Source organism: Apis mellifera, linkage group LG12 (genome assembly GCF_003254395.2).
Source record: "Apis mellifera strain DH4 linkage group LG12, Amel_HAv3.1, whole genome shotgun sequence".
Classification (NCBI taxonomy): domain Eukaryota; kingdom Metazoa; phylum Arthropoda; class Insecta; order Hymenoptera; family Apidae; genus Apis; species Apis mellifera.
The window spans coordinates 5587715-5601459 of record NC_037649.1 but is presented as its reverse complement, the minus strand read 5'-3'; the positions used below and the strand labels follow the sequence as shown (position 1 = coordinate 5601459).

The 13745-nt window shown below is 36.3% G+C and overlaps 1 protein-coding gene and 1 long non-coding RNA gene across 15 annotated transcripts in view; one reads left to right on the top strand and one right to left on the bottom strand.

The window, feature by feature from the left end:
• Positions 1–13745, top strand: part of LOC724292 (disks large 1 tumor suppressor protein) — a 457694-nt gene that overhangs the window by 406588 nt on the left and 37361 nt on the right. The gene's annotated exons all lie outside the window — the stretch shown is intronic.
• LOC107965307 lies at positions 179–2322 on the bottom strand. The gene is made up of 2 exons (XR_001705115.2): positions 2035–2322; positions 179–1974 (listed from the first exon to the last, which is right to left on the bottom strand). It is a non-coding gene; the product is annotated as an uncharacterized LOC107965307 (long non-coding RNA).

The following is a 13745-nucleotide window of genomic DNA, read 5'->3' as shown; positions in this document are numbered from 1 at the left end:
CCAGGATTAGCCTTAGTTTAGTTTAACCAAAGCTCCAGGAGGAGGCAGGCCACCTATTCTCACTTCAAAATGATCTTGTTTCCCTAAGCCTTGTGTAATATCCAACACACACCGTTGATTCTTTTCCCCTATAAATTCTAATATAACAATAAAATTGATTAAAATCTAGAACCACTCCTTTAACAAAGAAAAAAAATTCCGTTTAATCGATAGAATTCTATTCAGATCGATACAAAATTGATATTAAAATAAGACATTATTCGAATCTTTGAACAACTTTCATTTCGTCGAACGAAATGCGTGTTTTTTCCGAGAAGAAATGTCGAAATACATTCATTAAAACAACTTCGTGTATAATATAGACACACGAGAGAAAGAGAGAGAGAGAGAAATAAATTAAACAGTCAATGAGATAATTTATAGCAATGTTTGTCAACGCAACATCGACCCACTGCTTCAAACCATTACTCATACACATAACACATCTACCATATTTTTTCCACGAACTTTACCTCCATATATTATAACAAAAACTTTACCAATCCATGAAAATAAAAGAATCGTCCTGCACGAAATCATATCGCCAAGAATAACGAATTTCCTCTCGCCAAGAGTGATAGACAGTAGCCTTTCTCTCTCTCCCCCCCTCCCCTATTGATACCAAAGGGCATAAGTATTGGGCATTAACGAGGACTCACGATCCTCGTTTTATGAGGCGTTGCTAACGACGACGAGGCGCCCGTTTACGAGCTCGGTTGTGTTTTCGTGGCATCGTTAACGGTAATAACACGGTCCCGGAACGTGAACTACGACGCGTATCCGCTCGTATGCAGTTCCCGTCGAAGGTTAAGCCGAGATCGGCATCCGGACCACGAAGGGGACGAAGGGATTTCGATTTCGGTTTCGGCCGAGATTGCGACGATTCCTCTCGTCACGACGTCTCGTTGCTTCGAAAACTGGTGTAACGGCAGTCGTGTTTGCACTACAAACGAAAATTTGGAATAATTGGGAATGCAATCTCAAACATTATGTACGATAGAATTGTACGAAATTTTATTTTTAATGTTCCAAGCGAACTGTAATTATCTACGAATGAATGATTGACAACAGAGTTGATTATTTTCGGAAATTTTGTTACTCGAATGAAAGGTTAAGAATGACTAAGGATATAAAATTTGTTCCAGTTAAATCTATTTTAAAAAAAAAAATACTTTCCCTTTGTTTCAAAAAATATTCGTGTCTGTCAATATTTGAACTTGGACTCGCGATGCGCTCGAACCCCTCGCTACTGATCGCTTTAATTTAAAAATGTAATTTCCCAATTCGAAAAATTGAAAAATTCTCGTTGTACGACCGAATTGGTCAATTTATCATGAAACGAATCGTCGATATGTAAAAAGAGAGCGAGGGATCAGTCGGAAAATTCATGCGGCAAACAAGGACGCGTTCCTTGGATATTCTATCTAATGTCTACATCCTGAATAATGTCGCGGATAATCTCGCCTGGTAACGAACCGAAAACCGTGCAAACAAGCGAAACTACGTTGATATTTGCCAAACGGAAGTGGCCATCGCGAACGCCGCGATCCGAGCAGTCCTCCTCTTCCGGAGAAATTATAACTGTATCCTGTATTCGATGACAGAGTGTCTCCAGACTAATTCTTATTCTTTGATCGATATATATTTCAAATATCTTCTCCTGCTTCATGAATATTATATCTTTATTTTTCGCAGAAAAAAAATTATCGTCGCTTTAATTTAATTTTAAACATTCGAATTACCAACATTCTGCGTGGTTTATGAGACGATATTCTGGTTTACAGTTCCTTTCATAAAAGTTTAACCCTCCTCTTGTCTCTTATTAATCGATGATGTAGAACTAGAATTTGAAATTAGAGATACATTCTCGTTTCCAAGCATTATTGCGGAATTTTTACTTGTTACTTTTAACGAGCGTGCTACTCTGCTGTGTATCTGTAAGGTAAAAAGAAGTTATAGGAAAGCTGTCGACTTCCTTTTACCGCTTTTTGTTACCTTCGTTGGGAACAGGAAATAGGTACTGGTTGCTCCACTTACGACAGATATCGTATAAAACGTGGACTGAAATTTGTGTCCGTTTGTTTCTTCTTTTTTATATGTATTGTCGGAAACATCGATACCAAGATGAATTCACATTTTGCATATTCATTTTTTTTTTTTTTTTTAAGGAATAAAGCGTTATCCAGTTTATCCGAAACACGCAGCTTCGAAAGGCACGAAGATAAAACTATCTAGCTCCTAGTTGTTTACTTTCGAATATTTTATCCAGCCACTTGATATTTATACATTGCAAATTAATGAAAATGCATGTAATTATCATATTCTTCCTCCTTTTTTTCGAAATATATATATATATTAATTATTTATGTTATATAAGTGCCATTAATCTAATAATCTGAAATTACGGATAGTTAAGTAATTATGCAATTAATTTATTTTCAAGGTAGTCGATATAAATTAAAAAAAGGAGGAAATTAACCATTAACCAACCTTTTACGTTCTTGCTCGATTATTTCCATTTTCAATTGTACAATAATATACTTTTGCCCGAGCTAATTAGCGTTTCCAATGTTCACGATTAAATTACAATTATAATGTGATGGGTGTACAATTTATCTTTTCACAATTTGACATTTTATCCAGCCGTGAAAAATCGAGTGAGTCCATTATTAGCCATATCGGCGCGTCTATTTCGTTTTATTAAAAAATCGGGGAGGGAAATTCGAGCTTCGTCGAAATTTATCGTCGCTTTTTCAACGACAATCTACGATAATCGAGATCGATCGAGGTCGATGACGAGTTCTTTCTGCAAACAGGATGGTAAACAAGCTGTCGACGAAATTGCGCAATTCGAAATGCACCTGTTTTATTCAGCGAGCGGAGCCAATCATCGAGAATGTAATTAAAAATCGCATTTGTATTATAGCGAGTGTGAGAGCGAGTTTTTATCGTCGACCTTCGTAGTACGTTCCAGCTTCGAATTGGTTCGTTCGAGTCATGCTGATCGCTACGATGAATAAAATTGATATCAATTTGCGTGAATAAAATCCTTGCTTAACGTAAAATCATCGTGTAAAATCCTAATTATCAAATCGGTATTTAACTTTTATGAATTTCGAAATTTACCTTTTTGCTATCCTTTGAAAATATCTTCGCAAAGCGATTTTTATATAGCGTCTTTGTTATACGAAATCCATTTATTTTCCATCTATTTTTCAATAATTGTAGACTTAAAGATAGGGCAAATTTTTGTACAAAGGAAATCTTATATCCCGATTATTTTCACTTGGATTTTTTACACGAAGGAAAGCGACATAGTAGAAGCCGTCAATTTTCACCTTTCCTTATCTTCATCTCTCCGTGCAAAGAAACGTGGAGAGAACGAAACAAAGAAAAGTTGCACAGACATATAACGGGCGGCATTTCGATCGTTTTGACAGTTGAACCGTAACCGCCGACAAAAGGTAACCTCCTCCACCGATATTAACGGACGTTCCACGAAAGAAAGAAGGTCTTCTAAGGCTGGGACAACTCTCGTCGACATCGGCTTTCCCCGACTTTTTCATTGCCCGGCCCTCGGATATTTGCACGGGGAGCGAAAACAGGCGTTGGTCGTCGTCGGCAGAGAGATTTCTATTCGCGACGTCTTGTTTACCTTTACACCGCGACTTTTCCACCCCCTCCTGAATGGAAGCCTGACTTTATGAAAATAAACCGGGATTTCTTTCGAGCCACGTGTTTTTCCTCGGCTTCCACTCGTGAGCTTCCTCCGCTCGACGAGTATTCACCGTGTCGTGTTCCGTCCGTGTGTCACGATTTATTCACGAATGTTGATAAACGTTGTTGGATTCCTGCCGATTCTTGGAACAGGCGGAAGTGGAGCATGGAGAGAGAGAAAGATATATATTTATTTATATACGAGAAATAACGGAATTTGAAAAGGATATGGATTAATATTAAAAACAAAGAAGAATTGACAGGCAAATTATCCTTTAAGATTCAATCAACTCGATATCGTGTGTTTAATCCACCTACACACACACGCACATACACGGTTTACAGTGTGCAGACAATTATAATTAAATTCTCCTCCCCAGGGTCGAACCAATTATCTTTCCTTTACGTTTCCGTTGGCCGAGGAGCCTTCGCTTACAAACGGACCTTTGCAACTATTTTAATTAGGGATTCCAACCCCTAATCACGGTCTACCACTTTCGAGCGAATTATTTTCTCGAGTTTTCGAAAATCTTCGTATTTTAAATCCATCAAATTTCTTAATCTCGAAATAACAAAATTAAAAATAATAATCGAGCGTATCCTTCTCCGATTTCCTCGATTTCCTTCGTCATATTCGTTGGCTACTTTTCGCTCGAGGCGCGCGTATTTATTTACAGCCGGGAACGTTTTATCCTCGCATAAGCACGGAATTGTACACCGCGAACGGCGAATAAATTCACATCAAAGGCTCCATTCATTTCGCATTCGAGTCATAAATAAACAAGACGGACGAGCGTGAGAGAAGGAAACGAAAAAAAGAAAGAAAAGAAAAAAGGAAGAAGAATGGGAAAGAAAAACGACGAGATGTATTCTTCGAGCTCGTCGTCGGCCAGACAGATGCAGCAAAATCCGTGACACGAATGTTACACGATATTTTGCATGTGGAGGCCGAGGAGTCACGAATGAAATGAATAAAATTAACATTAATTCGCGCTCGTCGACGCTGATTTAACCGTGGCTCGATATTAATTGCGCGCCCCCCATTCGGATCGAAATTACACGTGTCCCAAAGGCGTTCTTCTGTGCGTCGATGGACGAATCGGAAAATTCATTGGCAATCGTATCTCTTCCATCCTTTGATGCCGTTCGATCGGCTGGACAGCGTTTCGTTCACCCGAATTGTTTTAATTTCGCAGAATCAACGAGCTTTATTCGACCATTGGAAATTGATGTTAGGATTCTCTGTTTTTCTTTTTTTTTTCTATTTTTTTTTTTTTTTGGAGAGGAAAGTGTATTCTCTCTTGTTGCTCGTTCAGGTGAGAAAATAGAGAGAGATTTGTTTATAAGAGAAGTTTGGCAAATGGAGAAAAATTTATAACAGCGAATCGAAATCCTTTGAAATTTCACAAGTCGAAATTCGATCAAACCTCTTTGCAAGGATTGCTTGTTTGATTGCTATCGGAATAAATCAAATAAGTCTAAATGATCTGAAAAATCGAAAGAAGGAAAAAAATTATCGATAATGTTTCGTAAAAATCAAATTTCGATTTCATATCTTGAAATATACAATTGTTAGTTTTTATTTAAATTAGATGGTGATACGAAACTTGCATGCAGTTTTCGCCGGTAAATATCTCCATTTATCGGAATTAATAGGGCGAACGAAAGTTGGCTAATTGGAACACGTTCGGTCAATTTCTCATCGCTGATTACGGCCAACAGGAATAACAAAACGAACTCGAATTCGTTCGTTTCGAATCCCTTTCAGACTCGTGTCAAAAGAAATGGATTTGCTGATCGTTATATCCTGAAAAATAAAATTTCCTCATTATATGAATTATTGTATCTAATCATCTTGTTTAATTTTTATGTTACAGGTAAGTGCTGGTTGATTTTCTTTCGAGCGAAAGTTATTTTAAAGATGCAATCTTTTCAACGATTGGTAGGTAAGGAATCCAAATGTCATCTCTCCAATGATCATTGATTTTTATTTAAAATTTTTGAATCTTATTTATTCCATATATAATTTGAAGATTCGCTTCTTAAATTTCCTAATAATCTTTAATTCAAAATTAATTAAGTTATTCATCTTATAGTTTGCTCTCCAAACAATATTTTAATTTTAACATTATTTTGTACATCTTATGAAAACGATATATATATAGCCAAAACGATATATTTAGTCAATTAAAGAATCAGAAACAATAATTTTGTGTAACAAAATCAGAACGAATCTCGTCGATCTAGAATCCATTGATTCTATCAGAAAATTTACACCGAAGAATTTTCGGATCGTGTCCTCTCTCTCTCTCTCTCTCGAGCGAGAATTTATTCCCTTTCACGGAAAATTGGAAAAGTGGAGGAAGTTGGGCCATTTTCCAAGCACGTGAAGGCATGCGCACATTCCGTATCCTCGAATCTCTTGAAAAGATTCGAAAACGATTTGCGGCCAGGGGGAAACGGCCACTTTTCGAAGCACACTGGACTTTAAGAATTTGGAAAACAAGTAATATTCCTTCTGCAGACCATTTCCCCCCTTCAAATCTTATTTCACCTTTTCCTTGACCCTCTTCTATCCTTTTGACGTTTCTTTCACGAAATGGTGAATCCATTCTGAAAGTTTTTCAATAGTCAAACAGGGAATTTTTACATTTTACGAGAACACCTTATCCATGAGTTGTAATTTTTGTTTCCCCTTTAGCCGTGATTTTTTTCAACGTTTGAAATTCATTTATTTTTGGGAAATTTTATCGAATCTATGTATATTAACATTTTTTGCTGGTGTCGTTTCGTTACAATTTAAAATTTTGCTCATCGAGTCGATTAGATAAAGATTCAACTTATTTCAAGCAAAGGATTTTTCAAATCAATTCAAAATCTCCAATATACCATCGTTTTAAACAATAATCTTCTAAAAATAGATATATTTGTTTGAATAATTTACTCTAAAACTCGATTAAATCTTATTAAAATTGGGAAAACTTTAAACCGCTATAACTCCGAAGATAACGATCTCTAATTAATGGATGAAAGATCGTTAGAAGCGTGGAACTTTCCTCTTTGAAACGCGCTTTTATTCATCTCGATACGACTTCCGGTTCCCGAGATATCGTCGAATAAAGAAAAGATAATTTTCGATCGTTTACCTTAAATCCCCATTAAACCCGATTAAAATTAGGAAAAATTCGAATCGCTGTAACTCCGAGGATAATCACTTCCGGTCAACGGATCAACGATCGTTGGAAGCGCGGGACCTTGCCCTTTAAAACGCTTTTTCATTTATCCCGATACGACTTCCGGTTGCCGAGATATCGTCGTGTAAAGAGAAGAGTAATTTTTTAATCGTTTACTATCTCTCTCCTTATCGCTTACTCGGACCTCTCGCTCGCACCTCGTCTCACCCTGATCTATCCCAAACTCCAGACGCGATTCCTGGAAAAACGTAGTACGCGATTCCTGGAAGGACATAGTACGCATTTCCAGGAAAAAATGTAGGTCGCTGGCCCATTCATAATTTTTGCGCTACGTGAAGCGCTACGGAAACTTTGAGCCCTTATATCTCGGCAACGGATTGAGATATCGGGATGAATCAAAAAGGGACTTCAATGGCATGCCTTTCTCCACATCTTGACTAGATTTGATGACAAAATTTTTAACCTTTTCTCGCGTTTTTTTGTATTAAAAAAACAAAGTTGAATCTCTATAAAAGATTGTTTCTTCTTGTTTTGGTTCTATTATGAAAAATTGTATAAATCGTTTACACGAAAATTTTAATAGATCTCTATATATTTTTAAAAATATTTTATCTTTCGTCTTAAAATTTGAAGTACAATAATATTTTTCGTGGAACGAATTTCACACTCGTTTCATGGAACGAATTTAACGAGTTATTAAGCTCGATATATAATTAGAAGTGCTAAGAGAAAAAAAAGAGTTCAAAACGAGGGCTGGAAATCTTGGCTCAAACTAATCCTAGTAATCAGAAGTTAGAAGCGGCGAAATGACATCTTGACGATTATCCGGGAATGTTTCTAATTTATCGCTTCCTTCTTGTAATTAGACATCTTGGCCATTAGTGAAAGATCTAGTTTAACTCCGCCGGCAAAAACGGCGCAAATACGTACGTGTTCCAGTCTCTGCTAATCATAGTTCAATTTGCTCTTCGTGTCCAAGTTTGACTCCAAGTTTAATCCTCTTAAAAATGAATTTGAAAAATAACTAAAACGAATCGATATAAATTAATCATTTGAAATCGTTTCACGAGTAATATTTCCAATTTTAATGAAAGAAAAAAAAAATAATCTATTTATACGTACCTTTAATAATAACTTACAAAAATATTTCATGCTTTTTTCCCTTCTTTTTTTCTTTTTTTTTTTTAATTTTTCAAAAAAACATTTCAACTCCCGTAAAACGATTTCGAGTTAAACTAAACCGAAATATAACGACAAACTTACCAACAACACTCCATTATTTTTGGAGTTCGATAAATCAAAATGGAGGAGGATCGCTGTCATGAACAATTAAAACGCATCATCTCGATCATCTGCCACGAAAATAACGCGCGCAGGAAACATGTGCAACGTCGGTTTAATATAATTTTCTGTCATACGAAACGAAAGGGGAGACGACGTCCGAATTGCCGGACGTCGGATCCACACGGGACTTTATTAATTGACAGGGAACAGGCACGAGATAAATTCGTCGGTTCTCCATTGAGGGGACACCCCTGTCCGCCTCTCGGATCAAATTGATACACAAAGAAAAGCGACATTCGTGATGGAAGCGTTTTTAAAAGCGCTCGCTCGACACCCGTCCAGACCGTGAGAAACGAACGTACACGATCGGACACGAGCCGAGATCTTGGGAAAATATCTGTGAAAAATTGACACCGAGCGAGATCAGTATATTCTGTTACACGAATAATTTTTATATAAAAATACAATTTGATGAAAAAAAATTATCAAAATTCTATCTTTCGTAAAAATGAAAATATAATTTCAAACGAACAAAATTTTTTCCTCCCCCCCCTTTTTTTTCCATTCAACTCACCAATCGTTAAATTCATCGAAGAATAACACTTGGCCACGTTATTTCGCTAATTTATAAAAATTCGCGAAAGGGGGATGTATTAATTGGAAACGTGCATCGATTCGATATATATTTATAACAACCAGCATCCATGAATCGTGGCGCCGGACGAGCCATGCCATATCAAATTAACGATCAGCTGCAATTAATTAATATCGTTCTCGTTATCGTTGCTAGCGTATAGCCGCAAATGTGTTTTAAGTATATCGTGGAAAATGATCCCGGCCGACAATAATGATCTGACAGCCACTGATGGTCGAACAATTATCGAGTGTTTGTATTATTAGCGTATGATAAACGGTTGCCAAGTAATTAGAATGGCGAGCGAACACGAAATTTGCCAATTAATTTGCGAACACCGGTTTGTTCCGATTGGCCCGTCAGGAACAGAAGATGTGCAGCGTGTTTTCTGCCTCCTTCTTTCGATCCTGCGTAATATAGTTAAATAAACCAGGGGTTGAAACTACCCTTTAACGAGACAAACGATTCCATGGCTGTATCATTTCGTTTCTTGATTGACTCTTCGAGAGACATCTGTAAAAGAAATTTAAATTTTGTTAATCGTTGGTATCAAAAAAAAAAAAAGATTATTTAACGTGTATTAGAAATTGATCTTTTTGAAAAAAAATCAATCGAATTATATATACTTCATAATTATTCAAATTATTTTAAGGATTATTTTAATAGAAAATTTCTTTTTTTAATTATTTATTAATGGTGGAAGCATGATTTTTCTGCTTCGTCAAAAGAAAATATATTTATCGTCTCATATATTTATATGAATAATGTATCGACAGTGAAAGGATCGAGCTGCGTTTATGAATTATTTGAAAGAAACAAAGATTTCACAAACAGGATTAATACAATAAAATTCTTCGTATATCGGGAAATGTATACTAGAAAAAGAAAAAAGCTGAGATAAGAAATTTAAATACAGGAAAGAGGATCCTCGTTGCGTCTCGACGATATATGTATAATCGAAAATTGCATTAGACGCGCATACATAAAACATGAATCAAGGGTGCAACAAGAATGCTGGAACTAAGCTGTGAAACTAATAATTAAATTCCTCTAGCTGGGTGGACGTGAGAGTGAATTCACACGAGTAGACGAATTTTCTATGGTGGCAGAAGTTCGTGACTTCTCAACGAGGGGGAATGCTTTCGATCCTTCCATTCCTAATTTTCATTTTCGTTTTTTTTTTTGAATTGAAATTCATGCATAATGAATCAATGTGGCCGATTAGAATTTCTTCCATTTTTTTTCTTCTTCTTCTTTCGTTAAAGATATTATTCTATCTTCGATTGATTTCGTTTTGAAAAAAGAATCGATATTTCATTCTAATAAGGGTTTTAATATTTTGATACATTTGAACGAGAAAAAGGTTGGACGAGATGAGTGGAAAATCGCTGTGTTAAGCGATTAATATTCACACTGTTATACGCGTGTTCTAAGTCATGAATATTAAATTTATCGCAATGATGGTGGATTATCTAAGTTTGAAACGAGGTTAAAAATTTCTGCTTTACCGTTTAAGTAAATTTAACTCCTCCCAGTTCCACTCTTTTTATTCGCTCCCTTTTTCCTCCCTGATTTTAATATTCAAATGAACGTTATAGCATATTTATTTAAATTACATTCTGAAAACGCTTTACACAATGGAACTATTAACGTTTTTAAGAGAGAATTTTAATAATAATAATAATAATAATAATAATAATGGACGATCAATCGTCGATTATTTCGATCTAATAATTTCTTTCACCGGGTTAATTGAGTTTAAAAAAAAAGAAAAATTTCATCACTTTGCTCGTAATTGAAACATTGGCAAAGTGTTCCAATGATCTTCTAAATAAATCGAAATTCATTTTAATAAATCGAATCAACAATTATTAAATTTTCCATCCATTCTGTTAAATCACCTACCATTTTCAAATTTTCACAATTCACGTATATGTAATCAAAAATTGTGTGTTAACGTAAATAAAATTATACCTTTAATTAATTTTCTTGACGCAACTTGACCGAAATTCAATGTATTCGAAAAAAAAATGTCTACGATTATCCTTAATTTGTCCCCAAAAAAAAAAAGCAACAAAATGCAAATTCATTCTCCAATTATTCCACGCTTCACAACGAGAGAATTTCCAACTAGATTTTATCGCAGGAGAGAGAGTCTGAATCATCCTAGGATAAAACTATATACATTTCCCCTCGACGAGAAAATGTAGTTTGTCGTCCGGCGCGAAATAATACAGGGTGGGGTTGTAACGCGTCCATCTCTTCCGGAAAAGCCGGGTGTTTCCGTTTGAGCGTTAATTTTAGCGGGCAAAAAAACAAAAATAAAACGGCGAGGGTTGAATTTGTCCGCGAGCCGCGGCGGCGGCGGCGGCGAGTTTCGACGAGGAGGATGATCGCGCTCGCGGCGATACTCGTGGCACAAGTTTGGCCAACTGGATTTCAAAATTTCAACGTATCGGCAATTTGAATTGTAGATGAGGCCGGGCGATGGTGGAGCAACCCTCGTCTCGGGACTTCGACGCCGCCGTTTAAAATCGTTTAAGGAAGTTTAGGAAAATTCACGGCTAGGAGGCAAAGTGACAAAGGGAATCCGTATCCCGTTTGGAGGGAAATTTTTAAATAAAAGTTGCGACACAGGTTTGATTCGATATCGGGTTAGTGTGTAGGATATAGAACGATGTGGGAAACGAGCAGTTTAAGTTTTCCAATTACGGTGAATTATTTATACGTGAAGTCGAGGATGAGAGAATTTTATTAACGATAATTCGAAACGATTATTCAAAGCTTGCGATTTAATTTTTTAAAAATGGATTTGAAAAAATGGAACACTAGATAAATTGTCCCGAAAGAAGAAGAAGGTTTATATGTATAAAATAGAGATGAATTTCTTTCTTAGTCCCTCTTAATAATCACAATATAAATATTTCTCCAATATACAATTTTTATTTATTGAAATATCTATATTGAAATAAAACTAACCAACTTATAATAACGCAAACTAAATTATATTTTCCTTATGAGTTAGTGGCCTGGAAATATATTAATTTAAGACACGTAGAACTATTAATCTATAATCGATAAAAATCTTCTCAGAATTCATTCCAATTTTATTTCAATTTCATTTAACTACGATCGAATACGTTTCAACGACTTTTAATATTAATTAGTACAGCGTATATAAGAAGACCTTCGAGCCCACCACGTACCGTCCACGAAATTCTATATTCGTCACGCGTCACGCACAACAGCGATGGGACCAAGAATTAAGAAAAAAAAAAAAAAAAGAAACGAAAAAGGGGGAAAAAGGGGCGTTGAATTCCTGCCCAATTAAACGAGGTTGAAAATTACGTGGTGGAGGTCGCGGTGCAGACCTTGGACGGTCGTTTCGATCGTTTTTCGACGCGCCACCGTGGCGCTACGAGGCTCGAACGAGTCTTGGAACGCGTCCTCTCCGCCTGGTATTCCAGGGAACCAGTTGTACGGCTTTGTCCGCGGTTAACAATGTCTGGCATGCCGCGCGACGACAGTGTGCGCGCCCGTACTTACACCCAAGATTTACATGTTTCGATCGCACCGCTCTCGCTCTCTCCATGACCAAGTTGTAAGTTCGAATGTAAGAGACGACTTGCAACCAGGCGACTTGTTTCCCTTTTTCTCGACCCTATGAAATTTCCATTGGTTATGGTTATAGTTTACACTTGGAATTTAATCATTATGCATTTTTCTTTCGCCACGATGTTACAATATGGAGTTTAATTTTCATTTGAATGATCAGGCGTTCGGTCGAATTCTCTAATTCTCAAGAATTAATGATCTCGTTTCAAGCTTGAGATCTAAGCTTGTTAATGATATTAAAAATATCTATTATTAATAGATCGAATTATTATTAATAGTTGATTTGCACGAAACTAATTAATTTAGCAAACAATACAATATTTTTGGGAGAAGCAAAACATCTGTTTCGGTTCTGGTTAAATCGATATTTTGGATGTTTGTCATTTTCTGTGTGTGGCCATCACAGTCGAAGCTTGTAACAATATTATAATTATAATTATTATAATAACACATTTTCACTTTCACATATTCGTATTTATGGATAACATGGTGGCAAAAAAGAATTGTTAGAAAATATTATTAACCCCGTGGCAGATCGATTTTCCAAGGCAATGACGAAAGCTGGGAGAGCAAGATAGGCGGTTCCTGTTTCCCCGAGATAAAAAGGGCTGAAAACCCTTGGTGGCTCCTCGAAGCGGAATTTATTCCACTTCTACAAGGTGGAAAAGGTCCCCGTAACCGTTATGACTTCGTGGCGTTTTATACGTGACGCCGAGGTTAACGGCACACCATTCCTTCGCCTGTGTGTATTTAGCATTCGAATGGCGACCGTATTACTGCTGCCTCCCAGTCGTTACAACGATCGATGCTTTTATTCCGGTTTCGTCGTCGATTGTCTTGTCGAAAAAAAAAAAAGAAAAGAATTCATTGTTGCCTCCTTCTGTTCAATCTCATCCTCCTCTTAATATATATATATATATATATAGCTCTTCTTTTTGTTACTTCAACATCGTTGCAGCATCGATCGATTGCGTATAATTTCGTTTATAGTTGAATATTAATAATTTATGACTTTCGAATATTAACGAAAATTAAGTTGACGATCGTTTCTCAATATCTGGGAAGCGTTTCAAGAATTTTTTTCTTCCTTGAACTTGAGTCATATTTCTGAAACAATGGAAAACTTTTGCTCGTTGAAAATCGATGAGTATCCATTGCAATCGGATATATATCTGTCACGGAGGGAGAGGGAAGATTATATTTAAAATTCCCCAAGTATTTTATCTCTTTATTCCTTGAGAATATTTTTCCCCCGGCACCAA